At 46.5% G+C, this 23001-nt stretch overlaps 1 protein-coding gene and 1 long non-coding RNA gene across 10 annotated transcripts in view; one reads left to right on the top strand and one right to left on the bottom strand.

Annotated features, from left to right (window-relative positions):
• Window positions 1–23001, bottom strand: part of AUTS2 (activator of transcription and developmental regulator AUTS2) — a 778310-nt gene that overhangs the window by 82929 nt on the left and 672380 nt on the right. The window lies entirely within an intron of this gene.
• LOC135283758 (uncharacterized) lies at window positions 1679–11461 on the top strand. The gene is made up of 3 exons (XR_010349392.1): window positions 1679–2159; window positions 2451–2588; window positions 10292–11461. It is a non-coding gene; the product is annotated as an uncharacterized LOC135283758 (long non-coding RNA).

Genomic DNA, 23001 nt, shown 5'->3' with positions numbered 1-23001 from the left:
TGCACCGAGGCTGCCAATTCTTCTGTGCATCCTCACCTTGGATTGCAGGAGTCTGCACTCAAAGCTCTGAGCAAGGCCACCACACTCACAACAAAAAACGCAGCAACAAAATAAGCAGGTTGATTCTACCCAATTCAACTTCCACAAATCCAAATCTCTCAAAAAATCCTAGTCAAAAGTCCTTGGAAAATAAAATCCTTCTGACACAATTTTCAGTAAGTAACAATTTTCAGCAGCTCGCCAAACGCTATTTTTCTTTCATTTAAGGTTCTAACAAAACCTAACTTCTTTGTCTCTCAAGCTTCCTTGATCTCCTTCACTTTTAGCTGTCACATAAAGTCAATTGGCTGCACCTCTCTGCTTGATAAAGACAAGCCAACTGGTCTGATGTATCTTTAATGAGGAGGTAGGTAAGACACAGTCCAACAAGGTGCTGAACACTTTGACCCTAAGCTAGCAAAGCACTTAAATATCTGCTTAACTTTTAACAAAAACAAGTCCTTTTGAAGCTAATGGGGCTGCTCTGGCATTCAGACTTCAGCACCATTGTATAAATTTGGCTGGATAAGGGACAGAGCCTTTGCAAGGCTCAGTTACTGAGAGGGCAAAACCAGCCAGAAACACACAGCAAACCTGGTGAAAGCCAGTACAGCTGAGTAAACTGGGGAAAGCCAGCACAGGTAAACTGGGGAGTCTCTTTCAGTAATTAACGTCTCAGCCGTGTAATTACAGTTGCACATATCCCTGTGTTGCTGTTCCTGTGTTAGCAGGAGCAGGCAGGGCTATTCCTGTTCTGAGGTAAGGTTCCATCCATGGGATGGAACACCTGCAGGATCTGCAGGGATGGATGAAGGCTTGGCCTTTGCTTCAAAATCACTGTTTGACCCTACAAGAAGGAAGGGACAAATATAAAATAAACAAATCCAAATTAATGATGGGGAGGTCGTAAAGAGGAAGCTGAAAATATAAAAAAACCCCACTAAAGCTGAGCTATTGTTGCTGAGGTTCAGTTAATCAGCTGATCTATGGGATCAGCCTGGATTATTCCAGGCATTACTGGAGGAGGCGTGCTCTGAGAATCTAATAAAATACACAGGAGCTGTGATAAGACTTTAACCTGCTTTGATAATACACTGATGTTCTACTCTGCACACACCTGTAAGAAAGGCTACCAGATCTCATCACCATTAGTTATTATCTATTTGTTCCTATAAAATTTTCTCATTTTCCCCTCCTTTTTCAGGAGTTTACTTTTTCTAAAGTGGAACTGATTTAAGGTGGGAAAAAAGCTGCAGCATATCAAAAAGCAAATTGGAAAATAGGTAAGGAGATAATGTTTAACTGGGAAGGAAGAGTTATTTTAGAAATATTTTATATAATTTAAAAAGCACTGAGTACTATTTTATGCCTCTTTCTGAGGAATAAAAGTCATAGTTATGAGTCCGGGTGTACATATTTCAACAGAAAAGTGAGACTGCAACAGATACATAAAAATCTCTTTAAAAAGTAGCTCAAATAGATTCTTCACGAGTAAAACACTGGCAACCTGAATTTTAGTATCATTCTCAGCATTTCAGTGGAGCATTTTGTTCATCTGTAAAGTGCTACAGAAAACAGAGTATAGCTCATTCCTCCTCAGCCCTGTGTCATCTCCGCTGCAGCAGCTGCCCTGGGGCTGTGCGTCCATCACTGGGGCTGGGACATGGGCTGGCCACCTTAGTGCCTCCAGCTCTGGCAGATTTACACCATGTGCCTCATGCTTGGGGTTTTGGCCATTTATTTTGGGAGTTTTAGCTGATCTGTAACTCGCTGCTGTGCGAACAACAAAAAATAAGATGTTCACCCGGTTCTGTCTATACAATATTACATAACATGAGAATGAAGTATTTTTCCTTAGCAGCACATTGCAATATTATGGTGTGAGCCTCTTTGTATCACCCAGGACACAGACAGAGAAGAAGGTTATAAAAAGCTGCCTGAGCTGGTTTCATTTTAAGAGGCCTTCAGACCAAAGGCCTGGTCTCCGCCTTGGGCCTGGCAGGGAGGCTCCGAGAAGTCACCGGGGCTCCCCATTAAAATACTGTTAGCACAGACAAGAGTTTTGGTCTTCTTTTTAGTTCAAACGTCGTCTGGGAGAGACAAAGAAACAAAGTGCTTGGGTCAGTGGAAATTTCTGACAAAGACTTTTCTTCCTGGCACACACAGGGACAACCCCACCAACTGTGTGGGGTTTGTCCCCCCCGAATGACAAGGCAAAGGTCCTGATTAAAGGCCCTCGGAGCGGGGACACAAAAGATGGCCCAGCACTTCAAAGCCAGCACACTGCTGGCCAGCGGGGAGGTCCCTTTCTTCCCCTCTCTCTCCTTTTAACTTCAGCTCCTGCTGGCTCTGGAGGGTCTTCTAATTGCATTTCACAGGGCCTGAACAAAACGTGGTCTTGTCTTCCACAGAGCAGCGACCCCAGAGGACGTGGAGATGATGTGAGGCTTCAGAGCAGGAACAAAAAGAGATTCATCATGTCAGCAGGCCGTGCAGAGGCAATGCTGAGCCTTCTGCAGGATCATTTGCATGCTGCCACGTTTCTGGAGGTGAGCTGGCAGTGGTGGTTTTCACACAAGTGGTGTGGCCAGCCCCCTCCTCACAGCTGGAACATGGGGCATCTGCAAACCCACCAAGATTTGGGCCAGGGTTTGACCTGCTCTGCCACACCAGTGGAAAGCCAGACACAGCTGAGGGTGGCTGCTGGGAACAGCAGAGCAGAGGTCTCCTTTGGGCTGGAGAGGGAGAACCTCTGCCCACCGAGCCAGCTCTGCAGGTGGAGACTTTCTTTGGCAAATTGGGATCTTGACCAAACGGTATCCAGGCTGATTTAAGCAGCCTAATTAAAATTCTTCCAGTGAGTCTAGAGCTATGGAAGAGAAGGTTTGGCTGAAGCCAGACAGATTATTTGGAAGTACAGGAAAGCAGTTTCAGGGGTATTTGGGATGAGAAGAAAGCCTCAGACCAGGTGTTCCACAGGCAATGCCAGGTCAGCCAGAGACGAGGCATGATTTAAATCAAGCACAGAAGTACAGTGGAAGGAACCCAGCATTTGGCCACCTTGCCTTCCAAAAACCCAAAAGACCAAAAAAGGTCTGGACTAGTATGGATGAACAAAACACCATCTCATCCCAAAATAACACAAGTCAACAAAGTGCTATCCCTTTAATGTCTGATAGTCCCTCTTTTCCGCTTCCCTAATGAGATTGGCTTCCTTATTCTTTTCCTTTTACATTTAAATTTCAATCTGCACTGAATTTTCCACATTACAGGATGAACTATATATCTATTTTCCCACATTGCACAGCACTAGATCCAACACAATACATCCAAATCCCAAGAAGTAGAGTTTATCCTGTGCTCCCTGTGCTGATGCCAGTGGAAGCTGGTACTGCTGAGCCCAAGCTTTCTCCATGGATGCTCAGGAAGAGAATTAGGCCTGGAATGAGGTTAGTTAGTCACTGCTGATTCATCAGGCGTTTGAGATTTGGATTAACAAATCATTCATCCCCCAGTCCTTGTGTGCAGGCCCCTGTTTCCAACAGGAGTAGGGGTTTTTTATTTATTTACTAACTGACAATAGTGGAAAGCCTCATATTCACATCCGAATTAGAATAAATGCATTATAAATGAGTAAGTAGGAAACAGTAAGGAAACGATGTTTTACTTTTAAATGCTAATTATGGAGCCCTGGTGCAGTTAATGTGTAGGGTGTTCTGTCAATTTTTAATGTTTATGCCAAGTGTAGTCTTCAATTTAACATGAGCTTTTAATCCTTTGAGTACTAAATTGCCTTTTAATGCTTGCAGCACAACATTGTGTTTGCACAAAGTCAAGACTGAAAAATGAATTTACTACAAGATGTGTGCATGTATGAAGGGGGGAGGAAGTACAAAGGACAAGATTTTTTTCTTAATGATGTTGTTGGAACTGTACAAGAGGAAAGAACTGCTTTCAGGATGTACCTGACAATTCTTTGCAGTGGCAAGGGGCTGCTGCTGATTTAGTATCTCTGTTGAAGCATTTTCAGAAAACTCTTTCAGGTTCCAACAATTTATCCAACAACTACACCAAAAACTTATGGTTTGCACCCATAAAGCAAACTTGGAGGAAAACATAATGGAAGGAATTACCATAGAGAGGAACCTGCATAGTTAGTAAGACAAAGTGCCTATGAAGAGAGGGAGTTTTTCAGATGATAGAATTATAAAGAGTAAGGTTGTTCTGGCAAAGATAAATTACATGGCAGTTTTCTGGGCTGGCTGGTTTGGTTTTGCCCTTTCAGCTGGTGTGAGGTAACAGGCCCCAGGTAGTTCCTGGCTCTCAGGGTGCTCCCATCAGTACCATGGCTGTGGCACAACCCCTGGGCTGAAGATGCTCATCCCAGCCCAACGCAGCTTCCCCTTCCCCCTCTGCCCCCAGAAACCTCAGCACAGCCAGACTGGGGGGAATGGCTCAGGAGCCACTCTGGGGAGGGTCCATCCTCAGGGCCACCAGGACAGCTAGAGCCGTGCACACTGCCAGGGTGGCCTTGCTGGGACTGTCCTCTCCCACTGCTCTGGGATTTGGCCAAGTGGCCACAGCCCAGCCCCACCTGCCCCAGCACTGCCCCTCCCTGCATGCAGGGGACTTAGAGCAGCTCCTGAGGCTAATCCCTGTTTATCTCCTTGCTGAACAGACTTTTTAAAATGACACTGTTCACATGCTTAAAGCTCCAAATTTGACTTTCCTTGACAGCAGCCATCTCAGGAATCCCAATGAGGTTTATTTTTGGCAGTGGAGCCTTCACAGAATAGGCTTTGCTGCGTGTACAGCTCCCAGCACGCCTGTGCAGCTCTGCAGAGGAGAACTGGGCACCTGAGGCTTTGCTACATCCCAGGGATGTACCCTCAGCTTTGCTACCAGCTTAGACCCACAGGGCTAAAGCTAATTAATTAAAAACTCTCTTTGCTTTTTCTCTTCCCCTGCATTTCCACCATCCCTAAGATTTAGGAAGGTTGGAAGGGACCTTAAAGCCCATCCTGTTCCAGCCCCTGCCATGAGCAGGGACACCTTCCCCTGTCCCAGGCTGCTCCAAAACCTGTCCAGCCTGGCCTTGGGCACTTTCAGGGATCCAGGGGAAGCCACAGTTGCTCTGGGCACCCTGTGCCAGGGCCTCTCCATCCACACATGGAATAATTTCTTCCTAATATCCAATGAAAACCTCTCCTTCTTCAGTTTAAAGCCATTCCACTTTGTCCTATCACTGCAAAAGGTCCCTCTCCAGCTTTCCTGTAGGCTGCAGGTATTTCAAAATATTTTTCCTTCTCCCTCATGCTAGCTTCCCACGTGTGCTAACACACAGTTTCTGCTGCCCACTCCAATAATTTGGTGTTCTGGGAAGAAGCATCTCTTTGCTCAGCCCATCAGAGGGAACAGTAGTCAGAAAGAACCAGAAATACAAACAGGGTCAATTGTTTTATGATTAAATAATGCATCTTTAAAACATGACTGAAAAGGGAAACTTAGCCAGTGAATGGTAGAGTTTGAGATAATGAATTACCACAGGTAATGTTTAGACATTACTTCTGAAAAAACTGCAGTTGAAATTAATCTACAGGCCTTGTGCTAGAAACTCACACACTGAATTTAAGCACAGAAAGTCTTGCACATAAACCAGGCAAAACACAGAATCACAGGATCATTAACATTGGAAAAGACCAAAACACCACTGTACTTTAAAGATTGATAACAGATAATCCATACCTTAAAGAATCAAATATATGTCCTTATTTGCTCAATGGCTTTGATCTGGTGATTTAATTTAGGCAGATAAAACTGAATTAGATGCTAGTTTTAAAAGGCTGGTCTTCAAACACTGGACTCACATTTTGAGAAGTGAGGGACAGATCAGAACACACAGCCAGGGAAGGCACATCCCACCCTGCAGCAGCCAAAGTCTCTGGGGCATCACCACGTGCATGGCTCCAGAAGGACAGGGCTGCACAGAACTGCTCCAGGCGTATATTCCACACATGTAAATATTCCTGAACAAGGCTTACATCTCCAATAGGAGGGTTGGAAAAATAAACCCATTTTTTTGGATGAGATGGATACAAGAAGAGGGCTGGGGTATGGCTGGTGGGACACTGGAGCTGGTGGTGGTAGCAGTGGGGACAGGGACACACAGATGCCCTGGCTGGGGTCAGGCCTCAGCCCTGGCACAGAGTTCTGCAGGTGTCTGAAGGCAGGAACCCCACTGCCACAAACCACCTACCAATTGTTACATTTTTTAAAATAAGACAGGAACAAAGTCTTGTACTTGAAGCACATTTTGCTTTGCCTTACATTTCCAAGCCTCTTTTCCAAGCCTCTTCCTTATACTATTTTTTCTCCCCTCACCCAGGTTTTTTAATCCTCCCATTCAGAGCTGAATTATTCTCTTTTCCTTTCCATGCCATTGAGGTGAACAGTGTCTATTTTAGATCTTGTTCATTAATGTATCGAGGCATCTTACTTTGTATTACTTCCATATCTTGATGTTATCTAAAGCTTTTTATATAGTAAGAGAGAAATTACAAGGTTTATAATTTCCCTCATACATGTAACAAAAATGATAAAGCATAAAATTGCAGAGCTGTGACTGATTTTCTATAAAAGTTCAACAATTTCCAGCAGGCTGCAGCTGAGCTGGGGTTGGATTTGCTCTGTGCCTTTAGGTCTTGTTGATATTCATCTGTGTGTGTATGTGTATGCCATTATAAACTTGGATATGTGTTAAATAGGTGTCAGAGGAGGCCACGGAGATGCTCTGAGAGCTGGAGCCTCTCTGCTCTGGAGCCAGGCTGGGAGAGCTGGGGGTGCTCACCTGGAGAGGAGAAGCTCCAGGGAGAGCTCAGAGCCCCTTCCAGAGCCTAAAGGGGCTCCAGGAGAGCTGGAGAGGGACTGGGGACAAGGCATGGAGGGACAGGACACAGGGAATGGCTCCCACTGCCAGAGGGCAGGGATAGATGGGATATTGGGAATTAGGAATTGTTCCCTGGCAGGGTGGGCAGGCCCTGGCACAGGGTGCCCAGAGCAGCTGTGGCTGCCCCTGGATCCCTGGCAGTGCCCAAGGCCAGGCTGGACATTGGGGCTTGGAGCAGCCTGGGGTGGTGGAAGTTGCCCATGGAAAGGGTGGAATGGGATGAGCTTTAGAGATCCTTCCAATCCAAACCATCCTGTGACTCTGATTCTATAAATAAATCACACTTGGGTGAAAACCAACATTAAACCACCAGATAAAACTCTTCTGAGAGGATGCAGCACGTCTGCAGCAGATTTGGAATTACACTGCAATTCTGTAAAACACCACACAGCTCTTTTATAGGTCTTTTAAGCAGATGAAAGAAGGGATTCAGTTTACCCACATCTGCAAAATCCTGCTTGGGGGAATAAACACTCAGCAAGAAACTTCTCATTCTTTGTGCACCTGCCTAAGGCAAAAGCCCCACAATACTGGCATTTCTCCTGGGCTTTTGAACACAACTTGCTTTTGACCAGGCTACAGATACAGCAGCCCTAAATTGCTGGTTGGACCTCCCTGGAGAGTATCCAAGTCCCACACTGTGCTCTTGGACTTGTGGAAATGAAAGCTCAGCACATCCAAGGACCTGGTGAGATCAGGCCAGAGTCACTCACAGAGCAATAACTCACGTTTTGGACAGACCAGGCACAATCAGCCTCCTTAAATGTGTCTCTAATGACAACAGAGCCCAACTCCTCGTGTTCTTCTGAAGCCCAGATGAAATTAAATCTTTCTCATTAGTAATCATTCACCCCATTTCTTCTACACTGCTGATGTCAGACAATTACAAATGCTTTGGTAGTGCCAGGATCCCCATCCCACACGGCCAGGACATGCTGAGGTCAGCCCTGTGACCTTTGGTGCAGCAGCCCAATGCCTCTGTTCCTGGGCTTGTTGATAGAGTTGATGAGGCCTTGCAGCTCACCAGAGTCAGCCACAGAGTGGAAAGAAACATTCCAAGTGTGGGATTTGTCCTTGAAGCCAGGTTCCTCTCTCTAAGCCAGACTTCAGGGAATACATCAGTGTCACATTGCCTTGGCTCACACCCACCTCCCAAGTGCCTTAAATATCCAAGTCTATTGAGTTAACTGTTCCTGTCATTCATCCCTACAGCACACTAGACAATGGTGACCCTTTAAAAGAAAAGGATTTAAAAATAGACGTGAATTTTAAAGACTTAATATGAGTTATAAAGTATTTGTGCCACAAGGCCTACTGTGTAACTGGCCACATTATGCAGTGATGAGGGTGACGTGGTCTAGAGACAGGTTTGAAACACTGGACAGCACAGCTGTTCTTGTCCAAGAGTTTCCTTGTGCCACATCAGCCCCTGTGACACAGACACACATCCCCTGTGCTATCCAGCCCTGCACACTGCACAGCCATGGCCCAGCAGGGACACCCATGGAAGTGTTGGGAATTTGGTTTCACAAAGTGCCAGGGGAGGTCCAGGACTCCTGGACAAGCTGGCTGCTGTCTCACATTCTGTCACACCCTTGAGGTATTCCCTTCCCTCCACTGTGGTCCAGGGAGTCTGGAAGAGCCCCAGAAAGGCTGGAGAAGCCATGGGAGCCCTGCCTGGAAATGGCACACACCACTTCAGCTCTACTGGGTCACAAATCCATCCTTATTTAAATATATGCATGTGCAAATATTTTTAGAAAGTTTCAAGCACGTACTCCAGCATGGCAGCAGCTTCCAAAAGCAGTGGATTTCACTAAATCATTTCTACTGCCCTAGTTTTAAATAAAGTATAAATATTGTACACAAGAACTACAGCAGCACTCCAAGGGCACTCCAGCACGTGGGGCTGTGCATGGCCATGATGTGGGGCCTGCTGGCACTGCTGGAGACTTGTCATCCATCAGCTTGTCTTAGTGACTAATAAGGGAACTCAAATCATGTAATGACAGGTTTTGATTTCCTTAATTTTAGACCAAATGTGGAAATCAGGTGAGCTCAGGAAAGCAACATGGCATATGAGCTTGGAAAGGAGGTGGAAACCCAAACTCCCCTCATGCCAGTCTTGCATATAAACTGGAAGTCTGTAAGTTTCCTTAAAAATGTATAATTGAGAAATTCCAGTGTTGCTTTTTTATATTATCGCATTGCCTAAGAGCCTTTGCTATGAGCTTGGATCCTGGGTGTCTAAAACAACATTTCTGTCTCAGAGCTGTATATTACACACACTGAGACATTCACTGCCTAGCTGAATCCAGCCTAATACACCACATTTATTTCCTAACAGCATTCAGAGGAGAAATGAAAGGGCAAACAAAATAAACCCCCATGCTACTCAGGAATTAAATACACACAGTTTTTACTGCTTGGTATTTTCCTTCTTTGCAATTCATAAAAAGCCAGCCAGGGAGGCAGAAGTTTCCTCACTCCTAATGATGAGTGAAGGCTGGAGCCTGCCTTGGTGATCCTGCAGGAGCTGCCTGTGTCTGTGGTACCTGGGAGTCAGCACCCTGCCTGCTCAGCTGTCACACCTCTTGTTCAGCTCTCTCCTATGATAATCTCTCCCTGCTCAGCTCCAGATAACACAATGCATTCCCTCTTCTCCTTTCTGAGCTTATTTGCAGACGTAGCCATCCATAAGAAGCTTTAAATGCGTATTACACTCCAGGAAAAACCCCTGTGGCCCACCAAGTCGTGGGCTGGAAAACCAGTTTAGATTCGCAGAGAAGCTGGTATTAAAATCCTTGAGGACTTAGCATTCCCCTATCATGCATTTAAAGCCCTGTGAATAATAAAGGAACCCTGGTAATTTTGCTAAAAAATGAAATTCCATCATTTCTGCAGAATAAACAAAAACAAACCAATGCATTAGCTATGCAATACTTCTCAGCACCACAGTTTGAATGCATCATTAAAGACAGATTTTACCCATGAAAAGTGTTTTTAAAAAGTAATAAATACACAAAACTTTACATATACTTTTCATTTCATTCCTACATCCTCTCTGTGGGAGGTGGGCTCAGATTAAGTTGGTATAGCCAATTCCTCCAGCTGCAGGAAGCTGGAGCCCTATTTCTTACAGCTCACATATTGTATACTGTGCTCTAAACGAGATCCTACCTGCAGCCGTGAAATCTGAAAGTTTAAATCTATGATATCCACTGATATTAGGAATGAAAGTCAGTAAAGAGCAGCTAGAATGTAATCTCACTGTTATCAACATCAAGTTCATGTTCCCTTTTCCAGGTCTAAATACTCAGCAAGGACAATTCTCTGATTTTTCTCTCCTGAAAGAGCTGATTTCCTACAGGATTCAGCTGGAATCCTCTTTGCTCAAATCTAAAATGGCTTTATTAGTGAGTGACATGAGAAGCTGTTTCTGAAGAAGGAGCACACCACTAAAAAAGTGAATATGCAAATTACTGTGGAGAACATCTTTGCTGGCCCAGCCTTGACAAAGCAGTGCTGCCTTGTCCCTCTTCCAGTTAAGGAACTATCACCACAGATTTGAGGAAGGACGAAACTGCAGCTTGGTGTCTCAGCTGCAGGTGTAGTGATGCTCTAAGGAAGGCAAAACAACCCTCACACCTGAATGCAGCCTTAAGGAGGGGGAAAAAAAAGGTACCTGTGAATACCAGAACCCTCAAGGATTTAAACAAGGAAACAACAGCTACAGTCAACAAGATATGGTCAAGCCTCTTCCAGTGACAGAACCAGAGTTCCTAAGGATGCTTAGCACTCTTGGTTATATCTCAAAAATCCTATAAAAGAAAGAGATAGAGTCTTCTCTCTGGCATAGAGCTTTAAATTATAAGTGATTACTCCAAATGCTGGCATTGCTCTGGTGGAAATGAGAGGCACTACAGGTGCAATATTCCACTGGGCACTGCATCAAAAAAATACTGCTCCAGTAATTCACAGAATACATGGCAGGCATTGTCCAGGTCACTGCAACGGGGTCAGCCTTGAAAAGACACGGAGTGACAGAGGACAGCTGTGAAATATCTGCCCCCACTGCACGGCCACCGAGAGCCCCGGCCTGGCTCGGCCCCGGCGGGGGCTGTCAGCACCACCCTGGAGCCCTTGCCCGAATTCCTGGAACACTCAGCTCCAGCAAAGGGGACTGCAAGGTTACCAATAAGAGACAAGTCCTGAGGGGAATATTCAGGAGCAGCTCCTCGGTGGTGGCTGCTTCCCGCTGTGGAATGTCACTCACATGAAAAGTCACGATGCCTTGATAGGCTTCACAATCCCCATCAGTTCTTCAGCTGCTTGGCTAATCAGATATTATTACCTCCTTTGTGTTTTCTTTCCCAGCCCTCTCTCTCTCTTTCTCTGGCAAGGTTGCTGTAAAAGGACTCAGTAATGATTCCTATCTAAATATTTCACTTGCAATACAAAGGTCTATATTTTGCATAGTGTGGAACTTCTGTTGCTTTGTCTTTTGACAAAAAATCTCCCCAGGCTTCTTGGAATAAATACTGATAATTGTACCCAGCCTCAACAGAGCATATTGTATGTTAAATTACACAACATTGGATTCAAAGGCAGTGGTTGTTGAGGATGGGACTTCAGCACCCCAAATCCTGAAGGTCTGGGAACCTCCCTTTGAGGCTAGAGGCTACTCCAGATCCTTTTGTGCCACACAGACACCCTGGCAGGACACCTGGAACCAGAGCTCAGTGCTGTGACTCCCAGTCCTGCAGGGTCACCTCTTCACTGGAGATCCCCCTCTGCACACAGAACGAAAGGAACATTTAACTTCATTTTACAAACATTTGGCCATTAGACATTATCCGGCACATTCCCATTAAATTCCTTGGGGGAAGATGCAGGTCATTGCTAAAAGTTTTAGAGAATCTCATTTTTCATCTAACTCTTGTTCTTCCTGTGTGCAGAAAAACTAAGATTTCAACTTTGCCTAAATTAGAGGAGATTAAACTTTGTAATTCGAAAATTGGGCAAGTTGTTATGATTCATCTTTTCTCCCCATTCCGTAAGAAGACAGACCAGGTGCCTCTAAAGTTTTCTGCAAAGGACAAATCCAAGGGCTTTAACCCTCCTCTCCCAGACCCAAAGAGCACCTTAACCACCCAACAACCTCCCCTTGATGAGCAGACGTTCAGCTCTGCAAAACCCTTAAAACAGTCCCTGGAGCAGGGGCCTGCCTAATTCCTGCAGCTCCCTGGGCTGTGTGTGGGGACACAGGTCATCAGCAGCAGCCCTGTCCTTCCCCACAGCCCTGTCCTTCCCCACATCCCTGTCCTTCTCCATTTCCCTTTCCTTCCCCATGTCCCTGTCCCTCCACAAAACCCTGTCCTCCCACAAAACCCTGTCCTCCCACAAAACCCTGTCCTTCCACACAACCCTTTCCTTGCACACATCCCTGCTCCTTCCCCACATCCCTGTCCTTCCCCACAGCCCTGTCCTTCCCCATTTCCCTTTCCTTGCACACATCCCTGCTCCTTCCCTACATCCCTGTCCTTCCCCACAGCCCTGAACAAAGGCAGCATTTTCTCAGCAGGACGTGTTAGCTCGGGCACGCTGCCACGGCTTCGCAGCTTCTGCAGGTAACTGGATGCAGTGTAGACAAGCCTAATGTGGTTTCATATGGAAATGAGTGGTAAATTATTAATATTAATAACATCTATAAACAACTGGTGACAACTTCAAGTGGCTTACTGTGTAATACGTACAAGGCATCTGTTCATTATCATTTACAAGACACTCCTGATATACACAACAATTTACCCGAGGATCCGGGCAGACGTTTCCACTCTGAATTTCTGCCTCCAAGCCCAAGGTGCTCCCAGCTCCCAGAGTCCTGCTGGGAATGCTCTGTGTCCATGCTGGAGAGCAAGCCCCGGGCAGGGATCCCTCAGCACGCGCGGCGCCGGCGGGGACGGCTCGGAGCGCTCATTCACCTTCAGATGTTGCTGCTCTCTAAGGTCGCAGTGATTGCATCAGTGGAAATCTGTCTCATTCTGAGAGGGCCTGATTCTCGCTGGGAGCCAGACGCCTGGAAGATATTACGTGTCTGTGTGATGGTTTAAGGCCCAAAGGAAACTTCCTACAGCCCAGCTGTAACCCATGGGACAAGGCTGGGACAGGGGAGAGGCAAACGGGGCTGTGAGCACGGGATTCTGCAGAGCACCACTGTGAGTTTATTATGTCAAAGACGGAGTAAGCCGTGATGTTACAATTTTTCTGTCAAGGACAGTGATAAAAAACTCTCCTCACTCCAAGCTCTGGGATTTACGGCATAGGTTTCCAACCTCCAGAGGCTAATTATTTCCAGTCATCCTGCAGTGCACCCTGGGCAATGCTTTATGAAGTTAGCTTCATGTGGCTGAACACCCCTTACTTCACTGGCCTCTTGCTGTCATGATGCAAAGACGGACTAGTACTTCATGTAGCAATTTTTAAATAGAAGTGGATGATTTCTCAAGTAATTATTAGCAAAAACGTCAAACAGAAAGGCAGAGGCTGGCTATCCTACTGAGAGGAACCACTGAGGCAGAAAATATGTGCCAGAGCATGGAGTGGGAGCTGCACCAAGCTTGCTGTCAGACAATGCTCTTTATCAAACCGGGAACACAACACCAGGCTGCTCATAATGCCTCCTTTAATGAGGCGGCCGAGCTGCCATGCTTGGCTGTATTCAAATAAACACAGTGGCTTTTCAGCAACTGATTTTAATCTCATTTCCTGATCTGAGAAGGGCCCGGGAAACCCAAGACTTTCAAAAAATTGTTTTTTAATTGTTGTTGGCAACTTCATCTACTGCCTTCAAAGGATGAGTTAATGGTATCTAAACAGAGAACAGTGACACTGCAGTGAGTGGGGGAGCTGCTCCTCTCTCTCACAAAGACCAATTCTCAAATTACCAGATGTTTTCTTTATCTTTTGGGAAAGACAAAAAAAACTTCAAGACCTTCCTTGAATCAGCCAGGTGCATGACAACACAGGCTGGAGCCCAGTGCCATGGCAGGAGCAGCCTGGAAGTGGAGCATTACAAAGGCCGGAGCCCCCAGCTGCCCTCCCCTCCTTTAGAAGAGGAGCTCCCAGGAGTGTAAGCAATGCCATGCTGGACATTACTTCACTGAAGTGCACACAGCCAAGAGAATGATCTTCTGAGGTTAAATCACCAGCACACAGTGAGGAATTTCTGCTGGGGTTAAATCCACCCAACACGCAAACCCCCCCATGTGGAAATGGAGAAACCAGTTCACCCTTCCCTTCCTCCTGCTGCCTCTTTTTCTCTGATAACTTGGCAAGCATTTTTGGACATTGACCAATCCTTTTGGTGTGTTTAGCAATGATACCTGAATGATATCTGTACATAAATGACTAATAATCACAGTGCAGTGCTCTTATCAATGGCCATCGAACCCTGGTCACATCTCACCTTTCTACAATTACCTTCTGTTTTGGGCTGTATACAAAACCTGAAACAGAAACCTCTCCACTCTTTGGGGAGAAAGCATAGAATCATAGAACAGCTTGGGTTGGAAGAGACTTTAAAGCTCATAGGTCAAACCATATGACTAATTCTTGGCTGTGCAGGTGGGCAGGCCCTGGCACAGGGTGCCCAGAGCAGCTGGGGCTGCCCCTGGATCCCTGGCAGTGCCCAAGGCCAGGCTGGACAGAGCTGGAGCAGCCTGGGACAGTGGAGGGTATCCCTGCCCATGGCAGAGGGTGGAAATGGCTGATCTTTACAATCCCTTCTAACCCAAACCATCCTGTGATCCTAAAACTCATCCAAATAGATTTAGGATACAATACTTTTTTTTTTATAAAAGACTTCATGAAATAGGAGGAAAAAACCCAACCCCACACAGAGTTGCAATAATGCTCATTGTGCACATCTCTAAAGGTACAGCTGTAGCAATCCAGCTGTGCTACATCTGGGCTTTCAGAGCAAGCCTGCATTTCAGTCAGGTCACACTGGGTGTCCCAAATCCCTGTGTGTCTGCAGAAATATCTGAGCTACAAGGAGCACACCATAAGCTGCTCAGCTCATTAACAGGCTCCTCTTTGAAGCACCATTCAGTTTCAGCAACTGAACTGCTGGAGGTGGCTCAGGCTGGCACAAAGCAAGCCCAGCCAGCCTGGAGTGACTGTCCTGCTCATGACATGGCAAAAGGCAGCTCACTGCAACTGAGGCTTGATGAGCAGGTGTGGCTGTGTGACATTACTTAGTTTACAGTTAACTGCTGCATTTCACAGAATCCCTGAATATCCTGAGTGGGAAGGGACCCACTGGGGTCATTCAATCCAGCCCCTGGCCCTGCACAGACACCCCAACAACCCACCCTGGGCATCCCTGGAGCTCCTGGAGCTCTGGCAGCCTCGGGGCCGTACCCATTCCCTGGGCAGCCTGGGCAGTGCCCAGCACCCTCTGGGGGAAGAACCTTTCCTGAAATCCAGCCTGACCCTGCCCTGGCCCAGCTCCAGCCTTCCCTGGGACCTGTCCCTGTCCCACAGAGCAGAGATCAGTGTCTGCCCCTCCTCTGCCCCTCATGAGAACGATGGAACCGTGATGAGTCTCCCCTCAGTCTCCTCCAGCTGAACATCCCAGTGCCCTCAGCTGCTCCACACATGGCTTCCCTTCCAGACCCTTCCCCATCCTCGTGGCCTCCTGTAGATGCTCCCTGATGGTTTAATGTCCTTTTCACTCTGTGGTGCCCAACCTGCCCCAGCTCTCGAGGTGAGGCTGCCCCAGCCCAGAGCAGAGCAGGACAATCCCCTCATGGCCCTGCTGGGCCTGGTGCCCCAGGACAGGGATGGCCCTGCTGGCCCAGGGCACTGCTGGCTCTGATCCCACTGGCCATCAACCTGGACCCCCAGGTCCTCTCCTGCCTCTCCTCCCCCAGTCCATACACACAGCCAGGGGTGTCCCACCCCAGGTGCACAATTCAGCACTTGCCATTGTTAAGCAACGTGCAGTTGGTTATTGTCCATCCCTCTAACTTATCCAGGTCTCTCTGCAGGGATTTAAAGGGACTTCAAGGGATCTAAAGTGTCAGGAGAAGCTGTGGGGACACAGGACTTTTTTTTTCTGAAGAGCAGCTGATTTCCATTCAGCAGAAGTTTGCTCCCACTTGACCTGAGCTAGACCAAAGTCACTCAAACTCAAACACAAACCTTTATAAAGGCAGCATTGTCTTAATGTCTAGTTTTCAATTTACACATTAGCCTTAAATTAAGACTTAAGGGGCTTCTGTTGTTGATTTTCTCAGTACCTAATTTTTAAAATAAAGATTTGCAAGGGATTGCCCATCTGCAGGAAGAGTACTCAGGTACTTCCCTAGCTCCTAAATGGAGATGCTTCAGAGGAAAAGCAGATGCCAGCCCAACTGTTCCTGAGGATTTGGTTTATGATAATTACAGGCTTGGCCTTCCAAAATTATCTCAGCATGGGTTGTGCTAGGCTAGCAAAACCCAGAAAGGGTTTTGGAAAGGAGATACACATTTTGGAAAATGACTTGCCCAACGTGGAGAAGATTTGGAAAAAATACCCCTGGTGTCTCTTTTGTCTGGAGCTGGCACCAGGCACAGCACATGTGCAGGGAGAGGTGGAACCTGGCCTGGCTGTTCACCTGACACATTCCCTCATGGTGTCAAGAGAAACACCACAAGAATGTGTGACCTCAGGTAGGAGCTGCCAGCTTGAGGCATGTCCACGTGGGACAGGCTCCTCTGAGTGAGCATCTCCTGCCCCCTGGACTCCCCCTTGGTGTGACTGCCCTCTGCTTTGGGACAGAAAACCCACCTGAGGCACAGCCTGAAGAGCAGCAGGAATCAGGCAAGGCAGTCAAGCAAAGAGCTACTGGAAGCTTATGATAAAGCATAAATTTTTCAAGAGCCCATAAACAATTCAAACATCCAGCATTTCACAGAAAGCAGTGGAGCCTGGTACTTGTTTTAGTGGCAGCATGCTGCTGCTGAAATCACTGCCCATCAGCATGGCACTGTGTGCTGGAGAGAGGGACACAGATCAACACCCACCCCAAGTCTTACACTGGGGATACACAGGATCTTTCCAGGGGTTAAAAAAAAAAACAAACCCAAAACAAAAAACCAAACCCACAAAAAAACAAAAACAAAAAAAACCAACAACCAAGTTTTGTCCAACTGTGATAATTCATTAGGAGAAAAGAGTGGAAACCAGACAAGGCTTCAGCCCTTCACATCATTACATTTCTGAAATAAAAATGACAACAGATGAGCTCAGTGCCAGCAAACCCATCCCCAAAGCAGCAGAGAGTTCCTGGCATCCATAACCTTCATCCATTTGAAGTTTGTAATTTTGCAGAGCCTCTTTTTCTTCAACTTGCAGCTGTTTATATGACACAAATCACTTTCTGGATGCAAGTCCCAGACCTCTCACATCTCACATATCGAAGAATTAACCTGAGGAGGAAACTGTCAGACAAGGCTGACTCAAATTCCACCCCCATTTCAGCAATGCTCAGAAGGAGCTAACACCTTTCTGCAGAGTGGCAAATTAATGTCTTACAACTGGAATGATCTGTAGGGTTCTGCAGCCAAGCCCTTTGGCAGGGACCATGACTCTGTTGTACTTGCATGGCAATAGAGGCTCCCCAGCAGGCCCTGGGGACACACAGGGAGGTTCCAAACAGCTCCCAGTGCTACAGCACGTGGGCACCAGAGCTTGTGTGGCTGCAACAGGCACAGGAAGAAGTCACTGAGCAGAGACTCCCCCATCCCACTGCTCCCTAACCACACATCCCCCACCATGCCTCAACACAGAGCTCCTTGGGAGTCGCTGCCATCTCCCACTGGGGGACCTCTCCTGACCCTCCAGTCCATGGTGTGTCCTGTGACTCTGGATCCTATGGAGATCTGGGTATGTTCCTTCCAACACAAGGACAGTGCTACTGCAAGAGACCAAAAGCCTCTGAGAAAAGAGGCTTTGTGTTTCTAGGAAATAGCACTAGAACAAGCATGGGGGACGATCTTCTGAACCTGATTTCTGCTACTGAGATTGCTTAAGCTAAGGATGTCAGCTTTGCACTTGAAGTTTTCCATACACCTTTCTTCCAAAAAAATTGTCTTCTCACCAACAGGAAGGCTCACCATGTTAGTTAAACTTTATTCTGTAATAGATTTTTCTTACAAAACTTTACTTTTACAATATTTACAGCTGCATAACTGCAACTAAAGTAAAACAAAGAGAACAAAATTGAGAAATTCAGTCTTAAATTGAGTCGTGTTGCCTGATAAAGTCATGAAAATATTTGGAGAGGTGAAAGCAGAAGGCCAAGGCTGTGGTGGCCAATGCTGTTTACGGAGGTGGCCAAGACAAGGGGAGATGAGAGGGAAGGCACCCACATCCCCACAGAAGATGTTTTTCTTTCTGAATGAACTCCTTCTGCCTGCAGGAGGTACCAGCTATTGCTCTCACCCACTCCTTCCTGGTGTATTTCGTTAAGATGACATAATCCTCACAAAATCTTGCCATGAGACTCTTGTTGTACTGTTATATATTTTACAGAAGAATGTATCAAGTCAATGAAAAGTGAATGGAAGAGCTGGCTCAAGAAGGTGATGTCTGACTTCCTTGGTATGGCCATTTGGCAAGTGGAGGTGGGATTCCTGAGTGGTCAGTAGGTCCCCAAGGGCTCAGTAATGACCCCTTGGACTTCCAGAGCTCCTAACAGCTCACAGGATGGCTCCTCTCCAACACACAACACCCACAGCTATTTGTGTCCAGGAGTGGGACTCCATGACAAAGTTTTCCCAAGCCTACCCAACACTGTGGTGCACTTGGACACTGCTGGAAGACTCCAGGCAAAGTGAAGCTGACACAGAAACACACAGAAGGATGCCCTGGGCTTCAGCATGTACAGAATCATCAATCTCAGGATAAGAGAAAGGACTTTGTGTTCAGATGACATCAAACATCCTTGTCAGGATCATGGCGTTCGTTCCCTTGCAGCTGACCTGGAAAGCGAAATATGCCCTTGACATACGACCCAGGCAAACGTGAAGGCAATTTTACTGACAGCATGAATAAAATAAACTCTCCCTGACAGGCCATGGAAAGGGGCAAGAGATGAAGTGGTTCATGCTCTCCTCCGTTAGTTAAAACCCTTTGGACTTTGCTTCCACCTCACTGCAGAAGGCTGCTGATGCAAAGGGTGATATTTGCCTGCAATCTTTCCCTGGGAAGTAATCAGTTTCCATTTAGAGGGATGACAAATTGATCAGGCAGGAATCTCACTGAGCTCTGAATTGAAGCTAAACTGTGATAGCTCCAGCTCTGGCAACTTGAGTTTGTCAGTCTGTCAATGCATTTTACAGTTTCAAAATTCAATCACCCAACAGCAGGAAAGACATTGGCTTAAAAAAAAAAAAAAAAGAAAAAGAAAAAGGGGGGGGTGGAAAGAAGCAGCAGCAGAAGCAGGGGGGAGAAGCAGCAAAGCCTCCACTTCCTCCTGCAAGTTCATTATCGCCTCTCCAAAGCATGACGGTGGTGTGAAATGGGTTAGACGCATGGATGCCTCTGTTAACGGCCAAGGAAAAAAAAGTCGCACATCATTAGGAATGGAATAAACGATACCGAGGCACAGAGCAGAAATGATTTGATTAGCAATTTCCAGTTTTGAAAAGACCTGGAAGAGAACCAAATGACTATACAGAAGGTGTGATGGAGTTCTTAATTGCTGTAACTGCACAGGGAGACTCGATGATTTGTGACATATAATACAGCACAGTACGCTAACGCTAATAACTGTTAATTAACTGCAGCAATGATATACTCTCAAAATGCACATACAAGTTACCATAATTTCTAGATTAAAAGCTGCAACGTTCGAAGCCAAAGGCAGAGGGAAGGCAGCACAGAGGGAGTGGAGGACGAGAAGAAAGTGGAAAAGGAGATGGAGAACCTTTCCTTTTTTTAAACCCCCTTTTGAGCACTTCTGACACCTCAACCAGAGCAAAGCGGCCAGAAAGCACCAAGAAAAAAATATTAAATACTCCTGCCGAAATGCGAAACGGTTCCTGCATGAAGCTCCCTCCAGAGCAGCAGTTATTAATTCTGAAAGGCTGTTGTTGCACCAGGCCATCTGGCTGTGCTGTAAAGAGTTCAGGAGCTCTGCTGAGCTAAGATTCCTGTCGGATCCCATTCGCCCCAGCGACATTATTCACTCACAAATGTTATCGCACCATTTTTCCCCCATCGCTGCTGTTTGTGAGTCACTTTATTTATTTGCAGGCAGTTTGTTGCACTGCCCAGTGCAAAAGTGGCTCTGCCAGGAGCCTCCAGGGAGCAGGAGACAACACCCTCATCCAACGGATGCTCCGGAGCTGGTTTCACTCTGCCTCCCAACAGCAGTACTGTGTGTGAGGCTGGAAGCTGGCACTTAGGAAAAGCTGCTGGACTGACAGCCTGGGAGACCGAAGGCTTCTATTTGTGCCCCAGCAGGCAGAGCACAGACACACTCCCGCACGCTGTCCTTCACCAGCACGCTGAGACGGGAATCAGATGACACTGATTAGCTGTCCAGAATTGCTAAAACATTTTCTCTTTTGGATCAATAGTAATAAAGAGGAGGGTAAGGCAGGTATCAGGCTGCACTGTGGATGGCTGATTCTGATCTTCCTGCAGAGCTGTAGCAGAAAAACCCCTTGGCATGTTTCCCCTCCGAGGTCCTTGCAGTGTGAGCGATCTGCAGACAGGCTATTTAAATGTTACAGCCAGGCTGATCTGGTACCAGCCCTAACACATCAATTACCCTGTGCACGGAAAGCCAACAGGCTTTGTTCTTCCCTTGGTGACCCTTCCTAACAGGCTCCTCCTGGGTGGCCTCCAAAGGGAAGCCAAGCAAAGTTGCCATGTTTCAGAAGGCACCACTCTCTGTTAACCCCCTGGGTGTGAGTTCAAATCTAATCCCTGTGGCAAAGAGTGGGAAACCAGGAAACAAACTCACAAACCAACCTAAGCCTAAATGAGTCTGTGATTCCATAGCACTGGTGCTCACTGATGCACGCTGGGATGCAGTGGATGGTGAAGATGAGAATTCAAGCACAGAGCAACGATGAAAAAAAGGCCTCACAGACTCGCTCAGCCTCTCTATCCTCCGCATTCGCACCAACGCTGCATGTTGAGAGCATGTGTGAAGTCTATCTATCATTTTAACATTGAAGTGCCTGGAAAAATATTAAGGGTAAACTTTGCTGTCATTCCAACATATGGCAAGGCACTGAAATATAGACATATCCTGAGGAAACAGGAGAATTTGAATGAATACCTCTTTTTTACAGAAGAGCACATTGGTTCTGTGTCTTCCAGTTTTTTGTCCACCTCCTCCTTCTACAATCTTTTTTGTACTCCAGTTCCTTTCTAGCTAATAAACCAACTCTCCTTCACAGAATCCCGGAATGGTTTGGGTTGGAAGGGACCTTAAGGCTCATCCCCCCATGGGCAGGGCCACCTTCCACTGTCCCAGGCTGCTCAAGCCCATCCATCCTGGCCTTGGACACTGCCAGGGATGGGGCAGTCACAGCTGCTCTGGGCACCCTGTGCCAGGGCCTCACCATGCTCTGAGGCATGAGTTTCTCCTTAACATTGAATCTAAATCTCTCACTTTTAGTTTAAAACCATTCCCCCTTATCCCATCACTGTCAGCCCATCTAAAAGGTCGCCCTCCCTCTTCAAGTACAGGAAGCCCCATTCAACATTCTCAGGAGCACGATAAGCATACATAGAGTAGAAAATAAAGGAAAAAAAAATAAGCTTATATTTATGCTCCAATAAAAGAAATAGCTTCTAGCTACCAAAAAACCAGAGAATTTTCTGTTTGTATGTTGGTCATGAAAGACAGAGGTGACCTATGTGACTGTCCAGCCCTATTCCTTCCCCTGCTGTATGGCCAGAACAGATCCATACCTTACATTTCTCCAGCACACTGCCCAGGTGGAAATGACACACAGGATGGCATTTTTATCATTTTTCTCAGTAGCAGAATGACACTGCTGGGACAATCCTTTCCCTTTCCTCACCTCTGATTCTTTGAGGGCTCCTAGCTGTCACATCACTCCCAATTTTGCTCCCATGACCACAGCCTCTAAATAATACTGCATTTTCTTTACCACCTAACACAGAACTTTCAAACCGATTTAAATCTGAAATGAATGCTGCGAATACCAGTCCATACTCAAGACAGACATTTAATAACCCCCCTGGGAAAGAAGAGCTTCTGAAACTGCTAAAATGCATCCTGTGGGGATGTCAGCCTGGAGTGAAAGATTCTTAAAGACTTTTTGTATGACAGCATCACACCCTCTGAGAGTCCCAGGTGCCATTAGGGGGGAGGAGGGGACTACAGCACACTTGAAGAATTCAAGAATAATCAGCCTCAGGTATTAATGTTTTGCTTGAAGATGTAAAAGATAAGACACTGAACAGGTATGATTGCCAGAGAAGGAGTGTTAATGAGACATAAAGCTGCCTGTTCAGTTCTGCTCCCTCTTTTTGCAAGGTGCCCATGCAATCCCCTGTCCCTGATTAACAAGGGACCACAGCGAGGCCATAGGAAGGGGGCAGCCAAAAGGGTGGATCAGCTGCTTGGAGAAACTGGGACCAACTCCCTCTCATAGCCCTGCTAGCTTGTTCCACACAGACCTCTGCCCCAGACTGTATGCAACACCACTGCTTCTATTGCAGAAAGCATTTTTCATATCTGGTAGGAAATTAGGGGTAAAATGGGGGGAGGGGTGTCTCCTTTCAGAACTTTTCCATTCTAAATCCAGACTTGTCTCAGCACTACAAAAACAAAGCCTTTGTATAGGACAGCTTGGCACCCACCCACGTGCAAGGGGGGATTACGCTTTCCAAGTTGCATTTTTTGCCCTTGAAATGTTTCCCTTATAATTGGAAGCAAATTTTTTTTGTCACAAGATGAAATTCCTTTGTGCAAAAAGCC

Source organism: Passer domesticus, chromosome 19, assembly GCF_036417665.1.
Source record: "Passer domesticus isolate bPasDom1 chromosome 19, bPasDom1.hap1, whole genome shotgun sequence".
NCBI classification, from domain to species: Eukaryota; Metazoa; Chordata; class Aves; order Passeriformes; family Passeridae; genus Passer; species Passer domesticus.
Note: the sequence above shows the minus strand (reverse complement) of the source record. Positions and strands in the feature narration are given on the sequence as shown.